General features: G+C 48.7%; 1 protein-coding gene across 3 annotated transcripts in view; it reads left to right on the top strand.

Moving 5' to 3' along the window:
- Positions 1–20,304, top strand: part of Grik4 (glutamate ionotropic receptor kainate type subunit 4) — a 431,592-nt gene that overhangs the window by 107,795 nt on the left and 303,493 nt on the right. For 2 of the 3 annotated variants that reach the window (XM_052757532.1, XM_052757513.1), the window contains exon 2: positions 16,557–16,661. The gene's annotated coding sequence lies outside the window, so the exon portion shown is untranslated. Of the gene's footprint in view, positions 1–6,464; positions 6,541–16,556; positions 16,662–20,304 lie in introns of all 3 variants that reach the window. The other variant, XM_052757522.1, reaches the window with a different exon arrangement.

Below are 20,304 nucleotides of genomic sequence, written 5' to 3'. Positions count from 1 at the left end.
TGACAGCTCACGAAAGCTGCACCCCTGAAGTCCCCTGCCCAATCTGCAGGCAACTCAGTCAGTCATTCCTATTAAAAAGGGACTACCTCGGGGGAGGGAAATCGTGTTGAATTAGTCACAGACAGTTTAATATACATTAATAAAGTTGATGTTTTTCTGTTCGCTGAGAGAGGGTATGGTAGATTGGGAGGGGCATGAGGTAAGTGGGTGATGATGGGGAGCTAATGAAAGAGGGGCACTAAGAGAACCCAGGACAAGCATGACCCCCTGCTTTGCCAGGTTATCTCTGGTCTTCAACATTGTTTTGTTGTAAGGTTTTCCATAAAAGATTCCAGGGGAAAAAATATATATGTGTGTATAAGTGACAATGTACAACTTTTCATTTTTGCTAGGTAAACACACCTTGTATCTAGCACCCAGGTTGATAAACAGCACCAAATTGCTCTGTTCAGATCTCCAATCAGTCACTATGAACCCTGTGGCATCCACTGCACTGATTTCTAACGCTGTAGACAAGTTTGCCGTTGTGGACTTACTCTGCACATGCTCTTTTTGTCTGGCTTTATTTTGCTTAATGGTTCTATTTGTGAGAATCATCCCTGGCAAGGCTTGCTTGTTTTTATAGCTCTGTAGTGTTCCATCATGTGACTGTCACAGGTTACCTCTTCTGTGGCTTATGGACATTTGTATGTGTAGGTGTTGACTCTCAGAAGTAATGCTTTAAGTGTTTTGAACCATATGTGATCCTCTTGTCTCGGGAGATGTTTTTCTCCTGAGAGCCAGCCCTCCTCTGGCCTCCCCTCCAGGATAGTATGAGTGTCCTGCTTGCTGCCCTCATGGTGTCTGTTGCATAGTAGATTGTAGTCCCAGGTCAGTGTCTGGTGGGGGAGATGTCCCCAAGGGCTGGTTGGTTGAGTGACTGTGTCATTGAATACAGAATACAATCCACTCTTTTAATATTCTGCCCAGAGCTCATCTCAGAACCTAAAAAAATGTAGGTATTGGGAACCTAGGGAGATGGCTCGGTGAGTATTTTCATTTGCTTTCTATTGCTGTGTTAGAACATGGTGACCCAAAGAAACCGGGAGGAAAGGGTTCATTTGGCTTAGATGTCCTTATCACAGTCCATCAAAAGAGCAGGGGAAGTTGGGGAAGTAACCTGGAGGTAGAAATTGAAGTAGATGCTGTGGAGGAACATGGCTTACTGGCTTGCTCTCCATGGCTTACTCAGCCTGCTTGCCTTCTTTCTTTCTTCCTTCCTTCCTTTCTTTTTGTTTTGAGACAAGGTTTCTCTGTGTAGTTTTGGTGCCTGTTTTAGATCTCACTCTGTAGACCAGGCTGGCCTTGAACTCACAAAGACCCACCTGTCTCTGCCTCCCTAGTGCTGGAATAAAAGGCATGCACCACTACTGCCCGGCTGGCCTGCTCTCTTATACAATTCAAATCCACCTGCCTGGGGGTGGCAGTGGCGGTGGCGGCACCAGCATTGGTGGTGGCACCATCCCCAGTGGGCTGGACCCCCACATCAATCAGCAATCAAGGCCAGTCTGATGGAAGCATTTTCTCAGTTGAAGTTTCCTCTTTCCAGATGGATCTAGCTTGTGTCAAGTCGACAAAAAACCACCCAGCCCAGTAGGTAAAGTGTCTGCTGTGCAAGTATGAGGACTTGAGGTGGAGCCTCAACACCTGTTTTGTTTTTTTTTTTTTTTTTTTTTTTTTTTTTTTTTTTTTTTTTTAAAGCCAGATGTTGCAGTGCATGAGTGTAATTCTGGTTTGGGGAGGGGGTGTGGAGACAGGAGGACCCCCAAAATTGGCTGGTCAGCCAGTCTAGCCAATCTGTGAGCTCCAGGTTCAATGAGAGACCCTGTCTCAAAAAGTCAGATAGAGGGCGACCAAGGAAGACGTCAAGCATTGACTTCTGACTTTTACACATATGCACACTCACCTGCTTGCACACATGCACACACACACAGGATAGGAAGAGAAAAGAAAGCAGGTGTCAGGAACCCCAGGGCATCAGTTAGAATCCATCCCTACAGAGCTGTTTTTCTTTAGGCTCAAGCTCCACCCTGGTTCTGGGTCCCGAGAAAGGGACTGGAGTGAGAGACGGCATTCGGTCTGGCCTACAGGAGCCATCTTTCCTGGTGTGCCCCAGGACAGACCGATGATGCCCGAGCGTCTCTGGATCTCCCCAGGCACACACATGTGGCAGTCACTATTGGGGAAAATGGTGACGAACACAGGAATAAAGAGGGTACGGAAGGGGAGGAAGAGGAGGCAGAGGGAGAAGGAGCCTGTACGCCAACCATCCCTGTGTACTCTGCTCTCCAGAAGCCATTCACCAGCCAGGCAGGAGCACAGCTCTCTCCAGAGCAGCACAGGTCCCCTTGTCCCCTGTGGAGGCTGTCTTGTTCTCATCAGCCAGCGGCTGAGTGGAGGAGAAGTACAACCCTGTTGGACACGGTATCAGGGTGCCCTGCAACAGCAGGGATCTTTCCCTGGTTCCCGGTAAATCCATTCGCTGGCAAAGCAGGCTCTTACTGCCTCCCTGGCTGTGCTGTGAGTGCTACTGATTGCTCAGGTTAGACCATAGTCACACGTCTTTCGCTGCCTAACAAGGACACCATGAATCCCCTGCACAGAGAAAGCCTGACATATGAAGGAGGCCCACCTGCCCTCGTACAGTGGGGCTGGTCGCACACTGTGACATCAGAGTCACAGCCTTGCTGTTTCAGAAACAAACATGGCATTTAAGGGAAGCTGTGTGCCTGCGATAATTCTGTCTTGGGTGATCTATGGCTACACTTGATTTCATCTGTTCCTTTGCCTCAGTCCAGTGTTTTGCCTTTGAGGTTATGTCAGAGTGTGTGAAACCCTTCTTTCTCTAGGGTTCCTGGGCCTAAGAACAGTACCTCCTCAGCCCTACTCCCACCAAAGATGACCGCTCATTCCTGCCTCATTAGCATTTGCTAGTGTCTCAGCTGTGGAGCAGTTACAATGTAGCAGGTACTCTCCCGTATTCCAGCAAATACCAACTCATTTAACCCTCTACGGCTTATGAAGAGACACTATTTAATATCCTCACTTCACTGTTTAAAATCCTCACTTCCGCAAACTGTGAAACAAGGCTCAGGGAGGTGAGGTCACTTACCTGGGTCACGCGGCTGGTAGGTGGGTGTTGGAGTTGGGTGTTCTCAGAGTGCAGCGTTCTCCACCAACACACTCTGCTATTTCTTTCTCCATGATAGCTTCTAAAGTGGTATGGGGGAATTAAAATATTTTTGTGCCTTTTTAAAATATAATGTCTTATCCAAAATGATCCTTAACCTTGGAAGAGCAGGGGACCAGCTCCTGAGAGAGTGAGTGGTCCCAGTGTGTGAAGCTCATAGAAGCTCCAGAGCCTGGGAAACACCATGGACAGAGGAGGAATGGGGCTCAGGAGGTTGGCCTGGACTCGCCTGAGTCGTGAGTGGGAGCGCTCAGGGCCCTGCTCTCTGTCCTCTGTCTCCCGTGTGGGGGACAGAGGTGCTCCTGGTATCTCTGGGTGTAAGTACTGTTTCTTCCTCCTGCTTTTACTTCCTTCTGTCCTCCTGGGCAGCCAGCCATTCCCTCCTCTCCAGTCTGCTCTGGTGCTGTCTCAGGACATGGTCTGGGCACATCCTAAAAGCCTGGCTACCACCTTCGTTTCCCATTTCTTCCACATCCAATCTCTAGCCCTTGTCAACCCTAACTTCTAAATATGCTGCAGATATACACGTCTCCCTCTCCACTGCCACTACCTCACTCACGCAACCCCTGTGTTTCTCTAGGATGTCAACACCCATCCAGTGCACCTTCTAGACCATAGACATGGTCGCTCTAAAATGATCCTCAGATTGCAACCAGAGTGGTCTTTCCATAAGAAATCCTCACTGTGTCACCCCCATGTTTAAACCCTTCCCTTGGAATACAGCTCAGCCCTCTCAGCTTGCTCCCAGGGCATTGACTGGCTCACAGTCTTCGGATCACAAAAGGTCCCTGCTTCCCTGCCATTCGGGCTAGCTGTGGACTGGTCCCTCTTCTCACTCCTCCGCCTTTCTCTTTGGCTAAATACAAATCGCCCATTCAGGTCTCTATTTAAATGTCCTTTCTTCTGAGGAGTCATTCCTGATCCCTCAAGCCTGGCTTCAGTAACCCCGACTCAGGGTTGCCATGGTAACCAGTGATAACACTGTTCACTTTGGGTTTGATGGCTACCTGCCTGTTTTTCCCAGCACACGTTGTCTCTCTCTCTTGTACACAGCAGAGTCCCCAGCCTAGTTCAGGCTGGTTTGTAGAAGACAGTTTTGAAGGCCTTGAGGAGCGAGTGCTGTCGTGAAAAGGATCAGTGTGGAGATGGCGGTTTTAGAATCCATTCTGGAGCCCGATCTTGAGCTCGCTTAAGTCATTGCTTCTCTGAGGGTCACTTGGAGATCTGTGAAGTGGGCAGCTGCTGTTGGACAGTCTTCAGGAAGCTTTGAAGCACAGATTCAGGGATCCGGTTCTTCAAGCAAGGGTTCACGTTTGAGTTGTTGAGGTTCACGTCGTAGCGACCAAACGCTTAGGAAAACAGCTTAAAGGGAGTCGGTCACCAGGCCTTCTTAGTCCCAGCTTCATAGAGCCTTCCTTACCAAGTTACAAAGCTTTCAGATCTTGCCGTTCTGCTCTTTGGCTCATAAGTCTCACTTCAAACGTGGCTGAAGGTAGTCACTGAAAGGCATGTCACTCTCCACACATCGCATGCCGGGCTGTTCTGAAATGTTCTCTGGGCTAACTAGCCCTCTGGCTTCAGATTCAGCTTCCCACCACGTCTCAGGGCACAGACAAAGTGTAGACAAGTTCTCTGCCAGAATGTAACCTGAGCAGACTCTAGTCCAGCTCCTGGTAGAACCTTCATTTCCACCTGAAGCCTCATGAGCTGAGCAGTCTTCACCATCCACATGCCCACCTGCCTCTGGTCTTCCAGGTTCCCACAAGAATCAGCCATCCAGCAGAACTTAACCTTCAGGGGCTTCTGTAGCTCAAATCTCCAAATTCCAAATTCTTCCCAGAAATCAGTTCCAGGAACCTAAGAACCACATGGTCAGGGAATCTCAGCAATGACCAATGTGTGTGAGTGTATGTGTGTGTGAGAGTGTGTGTGTGAGAGTGTATATATGTGAGAGACTATGTGTGTTTTGTGACAAAGTGCTTGAGAAAGCAACTTGAAGACAATTGTATTCTGGTTCACGATTTTGGTAGTTTCCAGTGACACAATATTCCTGGGCCTCAGGTGAGGCAGAGCAGAAGTATATGGCAGAGCAAAATTGCTTACCTGACGGCAGCCAGGTAAGGGAGGGAAAAAGAGGGGCAAGAAGAGGAGAGAGAAAGGAACACTTGCATTGACGTACTTCCTCTAAGCAAGCCCCACCTCCTAGTAATGCCAATCAACGTCTGAATCCATTGTTTGATGCACTGATGGAGTCTGAGGCCCCCATGATCTGATCACTCCTTAGTGTTAGTGTTTGGAATTACCTGATAGGGACCAAGCCATCAACTTATGAGCTTATAGGGGAGTGCTTTGTATCCAACTCCTATCACTTCCTCTCAGCTTTCTCAAGGGTCCACCTGCTCCCTCTCTTGGCACCCCTTCCCTCCAGGATGTGCTGGTAGGCAGAGCCTGGCATCCTGCCTCAGGTTCTCTGTATCTGGGACAAAAACCTTGAAACTCTCTGGTCCTCACCCCGTCTTGTTTGCTGTCAAAAAATTAATTACAACTAGGAAGCGTCCAGTGTTGCCTTCTGCTCCACATTGTCACACCGATCAATAGGAAGGTGTTAACTCTATGGACTGCCGGGGCTGCCCCCTTTCCAGCAGTATCCTCCTGGCAGCCCTGGGCTCTCCAGTGCACAGACCTGCCTTCTGCACTGTGGATACCTCCATTGCATGTTGTTGCCGTGCCTCCAGGTCCAGTCACAGGACTCCGACACAGGGTGGGCATTGCTCTAGGTGCTTTGGACACATAAGAGATAAAATAGACAAAAACTCTGCTCTGGAAGAGCTTTCGTTTTGGCAAGTGTGTGCAGGAGAAAGCCATATAAATAAGAGTTGTAAGGAGGCTGACTGCATTAATGTTTGAGGTGAGACATTCGGGAAGTGGTGGGATTTTTGGAAGGATATGATGGATGCTGTCCCAGGAGTCAGGGGAGAGAGTGCCGCCATTTGAGTCTAAGAAAAGGCCCTGAGGTGGGAGCATGAAGGCTGTGTTGCAGGAACCTCAAGGCCCTCGGGTTTCACCTAGACCCTGCACACCAAGCTCTCAGGGAACAGCATCAAGGTGATGGTAAGCCCTGACAGTGTTGTTGATGACTGAACTGAATGTCCTATAATTTGTCCACAAAGTCAGTTCAGTCCTGCAGGAAGACTTACCAGGCCAGCTCATTGCCTACGTTTGCTATTCTTTTCAGGTTACTTACCTGCCTGGAGTTTCTGTCTCTTAGTCTTTGGAGGAGAATTGCCTAGATTTCTTCCTGAAAATGCATGGTGAGTGTGTAAGTGAACAAATGGGTGGATTTCATGCCCCTGCCATCTACTCCATCAAGCCTTCGGGAGCCGTCATTGTCTTCTGAGCACTCATGTTGTGTAGTTTAACATGGAGGAGGCTGCCTGCCATGGCAGGAAGCTCCCCGCGGAGACTTAGAGCTTGGATATCCTTGGTGCCTGTGATGTTTGGATGAGGATGGCCCCCATAGGATCATATATTTGAATGCTTGGTCCCTAGTTGGTGGGACTATTTGGGAAGGATTAGGAGGTGTGGCCTTGTTAGATGAGGTGTGCCACTGGGGATGAGGTTTCAAAAGCTCAAGCACCATTCCCAGTTTTCTCTCTCTCTCTCTCTCTCTCTCTCTCTCTCTCTCTCTCTCTCTCTCTCTCTCATCATGCTTTTGGGTGAGCTCTCAGCTACTCTTCCAATGCCATGCCTGCCTGCCTGCTGCCATGCTCCTGGCCATGATGGTCATGGACTCTAACCCTGGAACCATGAACCAAATTCATGGAACCATGAACCCAAATTAAGTGCTTTCTTTTTATAAGTTGCTTTGGTTATGGTGTTTTATCAGGGGGTAGAAAAGTGACTAAGACTACGCCCAAGTTGACATTGGGACCACCAGCCTGTATGCAGCTGGCCTGGGTCTTTGGGTTGGACTGGGAGGCCAGCTGTGGTAGTCTAGAAGTGCCTTTCTTCTCTGATTCTGGAGAGTTCCCATCTGGTGCCTGCATTCTCTTGCCTGCTGGCTTCTCCTTAGGTCTCATGGAGAAGGGAAAGTGTTGGGAAGTTGTCCTTCCTGTGGTTAATGTGTTCCGTGCCCGCTGTGTCCCCCTGTGCTCTAGTTCCGGGCAATTACTCTCCTGCCGGGTTTTGTTGCTGAGCACAGCAGGTGGGCCTTGTTTGTAATTCACTTGCACCATTAACGCTGGGTTGGCACCATAAGGGCGACTGATCCATTCAGTGCCCCTAACCCCAGATGTCATTTGATAACGGGGACATTAAGATGGCTTTTGGGGGGTCTGACTGCTTTTGCAGCGTGAAGTAATGAGAAGCCTCATCCGCTGCTTGTCGCCGGGCGCTCACAATCATCTGCTCTGATGGAAAATTTGTATCCAGATACTTCCCTCTGACCATGGTGATCTGGTGCTGGACAGTCCCAGCACCAATAACAACAACAGCTGTCCAGCCTGCTTTCAGGCCCTACAAGACTCCACAAGACTCCAAAAGCAACTTTTGATGTCTGATGTTTTTCCTAGCTACGGATGGAGAAACTGAGGTCTGGAGAGGTTACTCACATGAGGTCGCATGTGTGGGCAGTGGAGTCTGGGCTGGTAGCCACTGCCCTGCTCCATCTCCTGCTGAGACAAATGGGGGCATTCAGTGATTAGGAGAGGAGGTGGGAGAATCTCCAGCTAGGTGTCCATGTTGTTGTTGTTATTATTTACTAGCATCGATATTGAGATGAGTCACAGAGTGTGTGTGGGGGGAGATAAATAGGGATTAAAACATGCTCTTTAAAAACATCTTTGTACCTATGTATGTATGTATGTATGCATGTTCATGTGTCTGAGTGTGGTGGTGGTGGGTAAACATAATACACATGTAGAGGTCAAACTTGAGTGTCAATCCTTGATTTCCACCTTATTTGAGATAATGACTCTTGCTGCTCACTGTCACTACATGTGGCAGGCTAGTTGTCCCTTAAACTTCTGGGGGTTCTTCTGTCTCTTCTGTCCACTGCACCGTAGGCACACTGGAGTTACAGGCATGTACCACTACATCTGTCTTCATTTGAACTCAGGTCTTTCTGTTTGGAAGAGAAGTACTTTAGCCACCGAGCTGTCTTCCTAGACTCCCGAATATTTTTATGGGTTTACTTTTATCAGTTATCCAATCAATCAATCAATCAGTCAACAACTAATCACACATTTACAGAGCTCCAACTAGGTGGAGCTCCAACTAGGTGGAAAACATTGTCCTGGGTGTTTTATAGGAAATAAAAATAAACAATTCATCTATGCAATGAACGTAAGAGAGGTAGGGAGTCAGACAGAGTCTCAAACATGAGCTAGGGAGTGAAGTGTTGGGGTGTCTGGAGGGAGGGACCCTAAGAATGGACCCCAGAGATCACATGTAGGAAAAGCCTTCCTTAATTCAAGGACAAACTACTAACCTGCTTTCCACATGCAGCACCTCTCTGATGTTTGAGTGAGTGATGCCGTGTAGTGGACGGGACTGGAGTAGATCTGTTTCACAGGAAAAGGCTGAGAACTCTTCCCCACACAGGGAACTAGTGCATAGCAGGTTTTGAGCTTGGCTTTCTGACTCCAAGGTCAGAGCCCTTCCTGTCAAAGTCACCCAGCAGTCAAGCTCCAGGTTTGGGGCTGGGCCCGATCCAGACCCAGCAGTGTGCTTGATGTCTTGTGGAGACTGGCTCTGGAGCTGCCTGGGGCTCCGCTCCCCTTGGAGATGTGCAGAGTGTGTGCTCTTCCTCAATGCCTGGCTGCTCAGAAACGTCCTTTTCTAGTACTTGAGAAAATGCCTGTACCCTGATTTTGAGTTAGGTCACATCAGTTCCTTCCAGGGCTGGCTTCCTCACATTCCTATTCCTCTCTCACATCCCACCCCCACTTGTGCACCCTGTTCTTGCTGGTTTCCTCAACACTGCTCACATTCTGCCCCTACCCACCCCACTCACCCCAAAACTCACAGTGGCTTTTTATTGCCCAGATGGGCAAATTCAACTTTCATCACTTTGGCCTTTGAGGCCTATAGAATCCCAGCTCTTTCAGAATCTCAGACATACATTTTGGAGGCACCTCATAGACAACGAGTGTCTGTCAGGAAGGGCCAATGGTTTGATTTCTGTATTAGTTCTTTCCCCATTATTGTGACCAAATACCCAACAAGAAGTAAGTGAAGGGAGGAAGTAGTTTATTTTGGCTCAGGGCTGGGAATGCATGGTAGTGCATAAGGTTTGTGGCTGCGGCGGCAGGAGTACAAGGTTGCTTGCTCACATGAAGGTAGGTCAGGAAGCAGAGGAAGCAGAATGCAGGCACCCAGCTCACGTTCTCTTTCCCCCCCTTTTTATTCAGTCTGGATGTCCAGGCAGTGGACTGGTTCTGCTCACATTCAGGGGGGTCTTCACCCCTCAGTGACTCCTCTCTGGAAAAGCTTTCACTGATATAACCAAACCAAAGTTGTACCTTATTAATATACTAGGCATTTCCAAATCCAATCAAGTCGTCAATTCAAGTTAACTATTAGTCATTGTTTTGTGGTCATCCCTTACTTTCCTTAATGTGTCAATAGATGGCCTGGCCCATAGCCTGCATCTTTCAAGATTCCCACTCCAGCAGCAATGGTCCTGGGATGTCTTTCTGTCTCTATCTTCTCGCCCTGCTCCCTGCTTACTGGCAAAGTCTATACTAAAGAATGAGAAAGCAGCGTCATTGATGTGCTATTTCCTGAGTTCCATGGGCCTTTTATCTTGAAACAAGGTCATTGTGCTTTCTCAGGAACTCCTTGAGGAAGGCAGTGCATCCCACCCTCCTAATGTCTGCTAGCACGAAGCAGAGCAGTCCAGGCATGCATGATTGCCGGAGCATTGCTGTGGAGCTGCTCGGCCATGCATCTCCAACATGGCAGTCTCTTCTGGGTATAAAACAGCATTCTTGGTCTTTCTTCTTAGGGTGTGTGTTCCTTCACCAGGGCTTCTGTGACGATGCTGGGGAAGATACTGGGTGCTTAGCTAAGGTCATGTGACTAGGGAAGGGGTGGGTCAGAATTGTTAGCTCCTGGACTCTCAGCCTGCAGAGAGGCTTTCTGTCTCAGGTCGACAGTGAGCAAAAGTGACAGGACCCTGATGTGATTTCTTCTGTGGCCTGTGGCCAAGAGCTTCTGCCTGGAGTAGCTTCTGGAGAGGGTGGCCTCTTCCCCCTGGAAACATGGCTGAGTACAGTGACCCAGGGCTGCTTCTTCAACAGACTACTCTCCTCTCATGGAGAGTTTGGGATCTAGCTAGCTGACAACAGAAGCTGTGGTCTTGGGAGGACATGTACTGAGACTGCAGGTTGACCAAGGTGGATGATAGCCATGGTGAGGGAAGGATGGTTAGAATGCTAGGAGGAGACTCTCAGCTCTGAGTAGCAACTCTACTTCCCCATGGGTACCCAGAGCACCTATACCAGGGATGAACGTTCCAGAAAGACAGGAGGGTCTTGGGCAGGTCCTGCATCTCTGAGCACTTGAGCGTGTTGAGCATAGGTGTGATCAGTCTCACTCTCCTGAACGGGGACTCAGGCTCAGGGTACAGAGTGTTTGCTAGTCTAGGAACCAGTCAAGGAGGGCATCATGACACTTTGCTGCTGTTTCTTCTTCTTCTTCTTCTTCTTCTTCTTCTTCTTCTTCTTCTTCTTCTTCTTCTTCTTCTCCTCCTCCTCCTCCTCCTCCTCCTCCTCCTCCTCCTCCTCCTCCTCCTCCTTCTCCTTCTCCTCCTCCTCCTCCTCCTCCTCCTCCTCCTCCTCCTCCTCCTCCTCTTCCTCCTTCTTCTTGATAGGGTTTCTCTGTGTAACACCTCTGGCTATCCTGGAACTTGCTGTGTAGACCAGGCTGGACTTGAACTCACAGAGATCCATCTGCCTCTGCCTCTCGAGTGCTGGGATTAAAGGTGCATAACACCACCTCCAGGTGACACTTTGCTTTTTAAATTATTGATCAAGCTTTTAATTGAAAGAGCAAACCAACCTCTCTCTGTTAAAATTCAGAGAACACTGTAGAACAAAACAGAAGGTGCCCTCCTTCCTACCACTGACCTGGGTCCTCAAGCCTCTCCCAGGGGCAGCTGGCCAGAGCTACTTTGTACACTCAGCCTCCCAGGGAGCCTGGGCTAGGCTCTGCCTTAAGTGGAGGATAATCAGTGCTGATTGAGCTGGATAGAGGAAAGGGGTCGGCTGGGTCCTCCTTGTGCTTCTAGACAATTCCTAGTAGTTGGCCTGTAGGATAAGTATTTTGAAAGGGATGCCAATTACTTTGGCTGAACTTTTATTATAGGAATTTTTGTTGTTGTTGATATAGGTTCTCATGCAGCTCAGACTTGAACTTCTAACCTCACTGCCTCTGCTTTCCAAGTACTGGGATTGTAGACATATGCCACCATTCCCTTGGAAGCAGTGCATGGGGTGGAACTCAGGGTTTTGTGCGTGCTGGGAAAGTTCCCTACCAACTGCACCACACTCCTCGTCTCTGGACCTGTATTTAGTTTAGTTTTTCCCCTGCTGGGAGTGCTTAAGGGCCGGTCTAGAGTGTCTTCAAGAAATGCTTGCCCAGATGACTGTTTTCTTTCCTGTGCTGTCTAGGATTTAAGGCAGAGCAGGTAGAGCCCTGCTTTCTGAAATGATGTCTAAGACATCAGAATTGCTTGTGCTTGTGGCTACAGACAGGAGGGATGCACTGAGGTGTCCACTTGGGTGGTGTAGCCTGGTCAAGGGTGTCCAGCAGCTCCAGGCCTTAGGACTTCTTCTTTATCACCTTAGATTGCCATCCTCCTTTGACCTTGACCCTGGGTCTCATTGTCTGTGAGTCTAGAATAAACTTCCTCTGACTTCCTGGTTTAACACTTTGGCTGCCATGACACGGGATATCATCCCATTCCACCTCATTCTAGGCTGAGCATTCCAGCTTATTTCAGGCTTTCCAAAGGCCTAGGCAAGGGTCTACAGAACACTTCAAAATATCAGAAAGATTCCAACAGAGAGGGGACATATTTTTCCAGAGGTGGTTAGGCCCTGCCTTAAACCTGCTCTCCCTATGCCTCTCCCCTCTGATCCTCTGTAGACACTCCTTTGTAAGGGCTCTTGGCTCTGAATGTGTTACACACACTCCAGCATTGAACTGGTTTCTCTCAAAACCATGATACACCTATTCTCTCCAAGGAGCCCATCTCCCCTAGGGCCCAGCCCAATGGCTCAGATAAATGCCAGGAACATTGCTTACATGCTAAGCCAGTCCCACCCTTCCTGTCCGACTCTGGTCCTCTGCGCACCTACAGCTGGCGATTGTCTCCAACTTCTTATTGCCAGCTGCTTATTGCCTGCTCAGGGGAGGGGATGAGGAGACTATGCCCTATAAACCTTGTCTGAAGGGTGATAGGTCTAGTGTCAGGCCCATGGGGGACATCTGCTTTAGGTGACATGGCTTATCCTAGATCTAAGAAAGCAAGGAGTGGGGGGCAGATTGGCTTTATCCTAGTGAGGGGGGCTGGGCATTGTCACAGCAGATACACATCAGAGGGTCTCTGAGCTTTTCTATAGCAGTGGACACAGCCATTTCTGAAAGCGTAGTTTATGCCTCACCAGGGGCCACACCGACTCTTTTCTCTGAGCTGATCTCCTCCCTGCCCATTGATTCTTGTCTTTAACTCAAACCTAATAGGCCATCCTGTACTAGTGTCACCAGCCTTTCTACTTGTCACCCTTTAGAGCAGCAGTTCTCATCCTGTAGGGCACAACCCTTTTGGCAGTCTAACAACCCTTTCACAGGGGTTGCCTAAGACCATCAGAAAATGCAGACATTTACTTTACAATTCATAACAGTAGCAAAATGACAGTTATGAAGTAGCAATGAAAATAATGTTATGGTTGGGGGTCGCCACAACATGAGGAACTATATTGAAGGGTGGCAGCATTAGGAAGGTGAGAATCACTGCTTTAGTAACCACGCTATCATCCAAAAGTTCATACTCAAGAACCTTGCAATCAAATTATAAATAATAGCAGTGATCACAAAGAAATATCATAATGACTTAAGTTTACAATTTTGTGTTGGGTTACATTCATAGCTATCCTTAGACACATGAAGTCTGTGGGCAAAAGGCTGGACACCTTGAGCTAGAACATCCTATGCCTTCCCTTCACTGTCTGTCATAGTGGTATCTGCTTCCTGAATGTCAGATTCATGTCACTTAACATCCCACATGGTAAGACCTATGATGGCAGGGGTTCTATTCCAGGGCTTAGAGAATTGCCTGTGGGTAGTAGGCTCTCGATAAAAATATTCACAGAATGGACAAAGTACAAGACAAATCCACGCTGAGGATTCGGGTGCTTGACCAGTCTGGGGTTTGAAAACTATCTGCACCATTTTACTCCAAAAGTACGTTATTCATCTGCAAAGCAATTCTTCATGCATTATCTCATTTGGTCTTCTTAGTAACCCATAATGTGCAATTTCCCCACATTACAGAAGAGGAAATAGGGACCCTCAGAGGCTAAGCGGCAGGCCCAAGGTCATACAGGTCTCCACCTCCAGTGTGCTGATTTTTCTCCTGTGTGTGGCTGAGGTTGAGTGGGGAAGAGGACTGACTGCTGCATAGAGAGCTTCTGGGGCTACACAGAGGGCCTCTGGCATTGCAGGGAGAGATTCTGTGGCTGAAGGAAGAGCTTCTGGGGCAACATTGGCTTGGAGCTGCGTCATGGTGGTGAAGGCTCTGGAGTCATTCCAGTAAGCAAGCCTTGAAGACAGTCTTCTTGGGAGATGTGGATGCATTCTAGGGCATCTTGTGCATAGGAGCTAGAGGGAAAGGCTGAATGGGGCTGGAGAGATGAAGAAAGGAAGTCCACACTTATTGACTGCATTATGTCTAAGACCCAGGCAACTGTCTTTCCAGTGAGGGGTACAGTCTGCTGTAGTCTTATGGGTCTGGAAAAAATAGTCCAGAGAAATTAAACAATCAGCTTAAGGACACACAGTGATAGCTGGATAGGAAAGCAGGCATGTGCTCTGTCTTCTGATGAGGGACACTTGTTTAAAGATGCATTAGGGGCCTCAGTTTGAAATCTATTTGAGAATGGTTTAGGGGTATGTGTGTCAGGGGGAGGGGTGTCCCAATACTTTGTGTTTAATAGTACTTGAGAATTGTGAATGGTTATCCCCTGCCCTGTGGTCTGGATACCATGAACCTACAGTCACAGTGAGCGTGGGACCCTCCCACAGTCAGGCTCAGGTTGGGCAATCTGTCCAGCAGTCATTCTTTATTTTATCCTAATGAGTCAGTCCAGGCTCAGCACCTATTGCCAATATTCAAAGCCCCCTGTTGACTCTATGTTGTAACTCATTACAAATACCCAGGAGAAGCTCTTTATAGGAAATGTTAATGGTCAAGGATACAGGAACTGTAGTTTTTTCAGAAGGCATCCCCAGACTCGTGTCTCCTGACTCAGCAACATATGCAAATGGCTTGAGGTCTACACCGTGCTGTGTTCTCTAACATCATTGTGTAGCATTACCATGTTCCCACCTGTCCTCACGTACCTGCTGCATGCTAGATTCTGGGACACAGGAAGAAGGTGGGTAGAAAGAATAGTGAGTAAGAATAGGGTCCTGCATATGATGGCTCTATTTCTGCCTTTGCAAGTTTCATGATCTTGACAAACCACTCACTCCCTCTGTCCTTGGGCTCCGTATCGGCAGGTGGGAAGAATGAATGAGTGTATCTACCTCCCAAGGCTCTTCTGTAGACCGAATGAGTTGAAAATAGTGCTTTTTGCACATAGTAAACATCCATAAATATTCAAAAAATGCTGTGTTATCATGGAGTTCCATTCTTAGAAGTGCAGGATTTCGGAGCTTAAAAGATCCTTAGAGAACATGTAGCCTCATCCCTTCATTTTGCAGCATCAGAAACTGATGCTCAAAGAGTTGACTCCACAGAGCTGGTGTGCCCAGGCCCCCGACTCCCCAGGCAGTCTTGCATCCTGGTGCCACCACACTTGTTGCCAAGGACATGCACTATTTACAAAGTGCTCCACAACTATGTTAGGGGACAAAATTAAATTCTCCCTCAAGTGGCCACAGAGTCTACAAGAGGAGATGGCTTGTTGCTCTACCAGCCCAGACCCTCTATCTGAGCAGCTGCTGTTTGGTCTTTCTCTCAGCCAAGGGTAGTGAAAGAACAGCAGGGAAGCAAACATCCATTTGTCTTGAGGAGCCTGGAGCGTCAGGAGAAGTAATCAAGATCTTGTTGCCCACGGCTGAGAGAAAACCTGTAATTAATCTGACTGCCCCTCTGATTTTCTCTGTCCTTTTTGCCACCAAACACTGTCTGCTGGCTGTCAGTCTCCTCTCTGTCCTACCCGGAAAAAAATCACGATTAATGATGTGGTAGTCCCACGAGGACAGCAGAGGATAGTGCAGAGTGAGAAGGGTTCCATTCAGTGCAGGTGGGCTGGGGGTCCAGACAGCCTGCGCAGCAGCACAGGACTGCCATGGGCTGTCTTCAGACTGTGCTTGTCCACTCCATCAACTGGCCACTATCGTGAATCACAGTGATTGTTTATTGAGCCTCTATGCAGAACAGGCCCCATGGCATGTGTGTTAGGTAGATGTATGCCTAGAAGAGATGCTCCCTGCCCCCCATGGCAGTGTAAGTGTCAAGGGGAACATCTGCTTGTTCATGCAATTGTATTTATTTGTGGGTGCCTCTGGTGAGCACTGTCCAAGGTGCTGGAGGTGCTGCTGTGAGGGAGAGGAAGAAAGCCCTTTGCAAGATTGGCTGGCCTTCAGCTCAAAATAGAGACAGAAAGGGGCAGGGGCGTGTCAGAGGTGATTAAGTCTGAGGCACGGCTCAAGGAGCACCTCCTCTGGCTTGGAGAACCTGAATGGCCTGGCCATGGTGACAGAATGCAAATCAGGTTCTCCTTCTGGAAAAAGTAGGGCTGACAAATTGTTGGTGTTAGGAGGATATATTTGGGGCAGGTGCATGGGAAAGCAGAGGTAGAAAGGCAGAAGTGCCAGCTCCTACCATGGTGCTCCACAGACTTGGGAGTGAGAGGCCATCATAGAGCAGTGTGATGACTGGCACCTGTGAGCTAGGTCAGAGAGGGTGAAGGGCCACAGACAGGGAGCTTGGGTTGGGGCAAAAATTAGATTGTGAATCCATAGTCAGCATGTTAAGTACTTGACAGCTTACCTCATTTCTGAACTCACTCTCGGTGTTCTTTCATTATTTCAACAGATACCGTGTGAGTACCTACTATGTGCCAGCCTGTGCCAGGCACTGGGGACACAGGTGGAAAAGTCCGAGTCGTTCCCTGCTTTTCTGGTTCTCGTCATCCCGGAGGTAGGCACTGCTTTTCTTGGGTTTTCAGTGGATGAAACCATAGGGTCTGATGGCTCTGGGTTCAACAGAGTCCATTTCTGAAGGTCAGGGCCAGCTCCAGCCTCCTTTGAATGTGGCCCTCCCACTGTCCTTATGACTGACATGGCCAACCAGGGTGTTCCAAAGAGTGCTCCCAATGACACTGCAAAGGTCTGCTTCTGATCCCTTGGCCTTCCGAGTGTGACTGTATCCCAAGTTCTAGAACAATGCTTGGCATATATTACAGCCTCCATAAATATTGTCGAGTGGATAAATGAACTGTCAAAAAGCAAGGAACTGTAAAAATCCAGTTATACTGTATCAAAGCAATACTAAATACAGCCATTTACATCAGTGCCTCCCGTTTATGCCTAATCAGCACCTGGCATGGTAATTATCATGTAGATGGCTAAGTAGGTGTCAGATTAACCCTGTACACTTTATTTGATGACAGAATTACACTCGGTTCATGCAGGTGTGACTTTTGTTGTGCCTGGCTCCAAAGCCTGACTGAAACTAGAGACTACCTTTCAGAACAATGATTTCTAAGGTCCTGAGAGCCCTTAACCCTAGACTCAGTGGTGAGAGATCGTTTCCCAGGCCATACAAAAAATGCAAAGGACCATCTGTGGCATGAGTGGGAAGCTCAGTGGTTTGCAGTTACCGCCGCCCCCCCCCCCCCCAGGTCTTGAGAGAGTCCATCCACCAAGCAAGCTCTGTTACAGATGGGGAGGCAACACCCAAGAATACGGAATACTGAAGTGCATGCTCAAGGTCACACAGAGCCAAGGTTGGCAGGCCTCTGCCTCCACCTCCTTCTCCATTTTGGCTTGGGAGATCAGCAAGCTGGAACTTCCAGTTCTTCTGTAAAAACCATAAAAGACTGAGGTGTTGGCCTTACACTGGCATGCAGATGGACCTAGTCTTTAAAAGCTAGCATCTAGATTAAAGTATTTGAATAATTTAGGGCTGGGGAAGCTGATAGCCTAGTGTTTCTAGCATTGCCCCCTCCCCCTAAGAAATCAGGAGCCTCCTCTCCTGCTAAGACTAAATGAGGCTCCTGAAAGCAGGCTGAGCACCCCCATTTTGAGTCCTAGGTGCACAGACACAATACTGCCTTAGATGTGTTTGCACTTTAGCGTGGAGAGAGTCAATCATCAAAAAGATCAGGGCTATCATAATAAGTAAGAGTGCCAGCCCAGAAAAGCAGGCCCTACTCCTCTCCTAGGCAGTAGTAGAGCTGACCCTGTTTACAGAGGTGCTGGCGAGCTACCCCTAAGGCTGTGAGAATGGGATAGCTGGTCACAGCCCCCCCCATCTGCCATGTGGTGGTGAGGGAGAGAGAAAGATGCCCTTCTGCCCCTTGACCCTGCCACCTGTGGTGGGTGAGGGAGCTGACCCTCCTCCTTAACAGCTGCAGCACTTGGGAAAGGGTACTCTGCACCTCACCTGGGCAGCACCAGAGAGCTGACCCTGTTGGTGGAGGTGTGGGTGAGCCAGTCCTGATGTTGTGAGTGTGGGAGAGCTGTCCCCATTACTCATCAATGCCTGAGGAAGGTGGAGGAGCTGACCCTGAGGTCCTAAGAGTGGGAGAGCTGTCCCTGCCCTTCGTCAGCTGCAGCATTTGGGAGAGTGGCCCCTACACCTCGCCTAGGCAACACAGTAGAGCTGGCCCTGAAGGTGTAGGTGTGGGAGAACTGACTCTGAGGACATGAAAGCAGGAGAACTGGCCCCGCCCCTTGCTCATCGCTGCAAGAGGTGAATTACCTAGGGCAATGCTGGAGAGCTCACCCTGGTGGTGAAGACAGGGGAGAGCTGGTGGGCTGACCAACCCTGCAACTGCCCAGACCCAGAACCAGGATTATGTGTTGGCCCATCCCAATATCCACCCCATCTGTGATCTGCTGGAGCGTGGGGTGGGGGGTGGGATGGTGAGGGGAGGGGTCTGTCCTGCAGACCCAGGGCTGCAGGATCTCCATGACACAGGACAGCAACAGAATGTCCAGGAAGAGTCCCAGTGAGGGCCCAGCACTGATGGTATAGCAGAGACCAGGGGCCTCGAACCAGACCAATGATTCTTTGTGATGAACCCCTGCATGTAATAACGTATGGATAAAGGGGCTTACTGCATGACTCATTGTGTCACACTGCAGCTTCCATGATGAGATTTTCCCTTTCTCCTCCTTTTATTCCCTTTTTCTCTTAAACTAGGGGGAGGAGATGGGTGGGATGGGAGGCATAATGTGAAAGACACAAAGAATAAATAAAAACCAAAAGAGTGCCAGGCTTCTCTCGAGACCAGATTGGCTTTAATCTGTCTCCGCACCAGCATCCAGTGCTGTGACCTGCATACCAAATGTTTCCCATTGGCTTGGTTGTTTGATCATTTGGTACCTGGGTGGTGGTGCTGTTGAGAGAGGTTTAGAACCTTCAGGAGGTGGAGCTTAGCTGGAGGATGTGGGTCACTGGGGAGTGCAGTTCATGGGTTCCAGCCTGGCCCTGCTTTTAGCCTGAGTTCTCTGCTGCCTCACTGCTGGGATATGGGGAGTCCCAACCACACACTCCCGCCACTATGAACTCTGCCATACCTTCCCCTCTCCAACTACGAGCCAAAACAAATCCTCCTTTTAAGTTACTTCTAGTAAGTATTTTGTCACAGCAGGGAGGAAAATACCGACCACATCAAGAAAGAAAGGACAGATTCTGGGTCTGTTTTGTTATCATTAGAGTTTCCTTTACTCCTCTGTTCCTTCCCATATCGTCCTCCGCCTCCCTGCAGCAGGGGACTGTTTGAGGCCTGATGCTCATTGAACAAAGAGGCATCATGCATCCACTATTTGTAAGGAGGCTCTGGGGACACCCCAGAAAGCTGGGGATAGTCCTTGCTCTTAAGAAGCTCACAGTGATCCCAGCTGGAGACTTAAGGACAGCATCAGCCAGAGAGGAAAGTGCTACCTCTGAGTCACCACAGGCTGCCGTGCTGGCTCACAGGGGAGGACATAATTCTGGGGATGTGTAGAGAGGAGAACATACACAGACAGACAGACACACACACACACACACACACACACACACACACACACACACACACACACACACACACACACACACACACACACACATACACATACACCTCCCTCTCAGGAACATGTGCAGGGGAAGCTGCAAGGTATGATGGAAAGAGTGAGTGCACGTTCAAATGTAGGATATCGTGAAACACAGAAAACTTCTAAAGCTTAACATGCCTAAGGAAAAGTGCACAAGGGCCCTGACCTGTGTAACTAGCATCCAGAGTAAGAAACAGCTTTTCTGCTCTACAGAAGTCCCTGGGCCAGTGTCTACCCTGAGCAGAGTTCTAAGAGGTTATTAATTTTATAAAATAATGGGTTTCATACCTGTACATAACCTACTTGGAGCATAGTCCTTTCCTGTTATCCTTTCTTTTTTAAAAATTTTATTTTATTGAATTAGTAATTTTTCATTTATTTTACTTACCACTACAGTTTCCCCCCCTCCTCCTCTGTTATCCTTTCCTCATCTCTCTGTCCTTCCCCTGATTCCATTTCTCTTCCCACATAGTTCCCTCCTCAACTTCCACACTGTCTTTTACTTCTAGACCACACAT

The sequence above is a fragment of the Peromyscus californicus genome, unplaced genomic scaffold, assembly GCF_007827085.1.
Source record: "Peromyscus californicus insignis strain IS unplaced genomic scaffold, ASM782708v3 Scaffold_11__1_contigs__length_118956290, whole genome shotgun sequence".
Lineage (NCBI taxonomy): Eukaryota > Metazoa > Chordata > Mammalia > Rodentia > Cricetidae > Peromyscus > Peromyscus californicus.
Note: the sequence above shows the minus strand (reverse complement) of the source record. Positions and strands in the feature narration are given on the sequence as shown.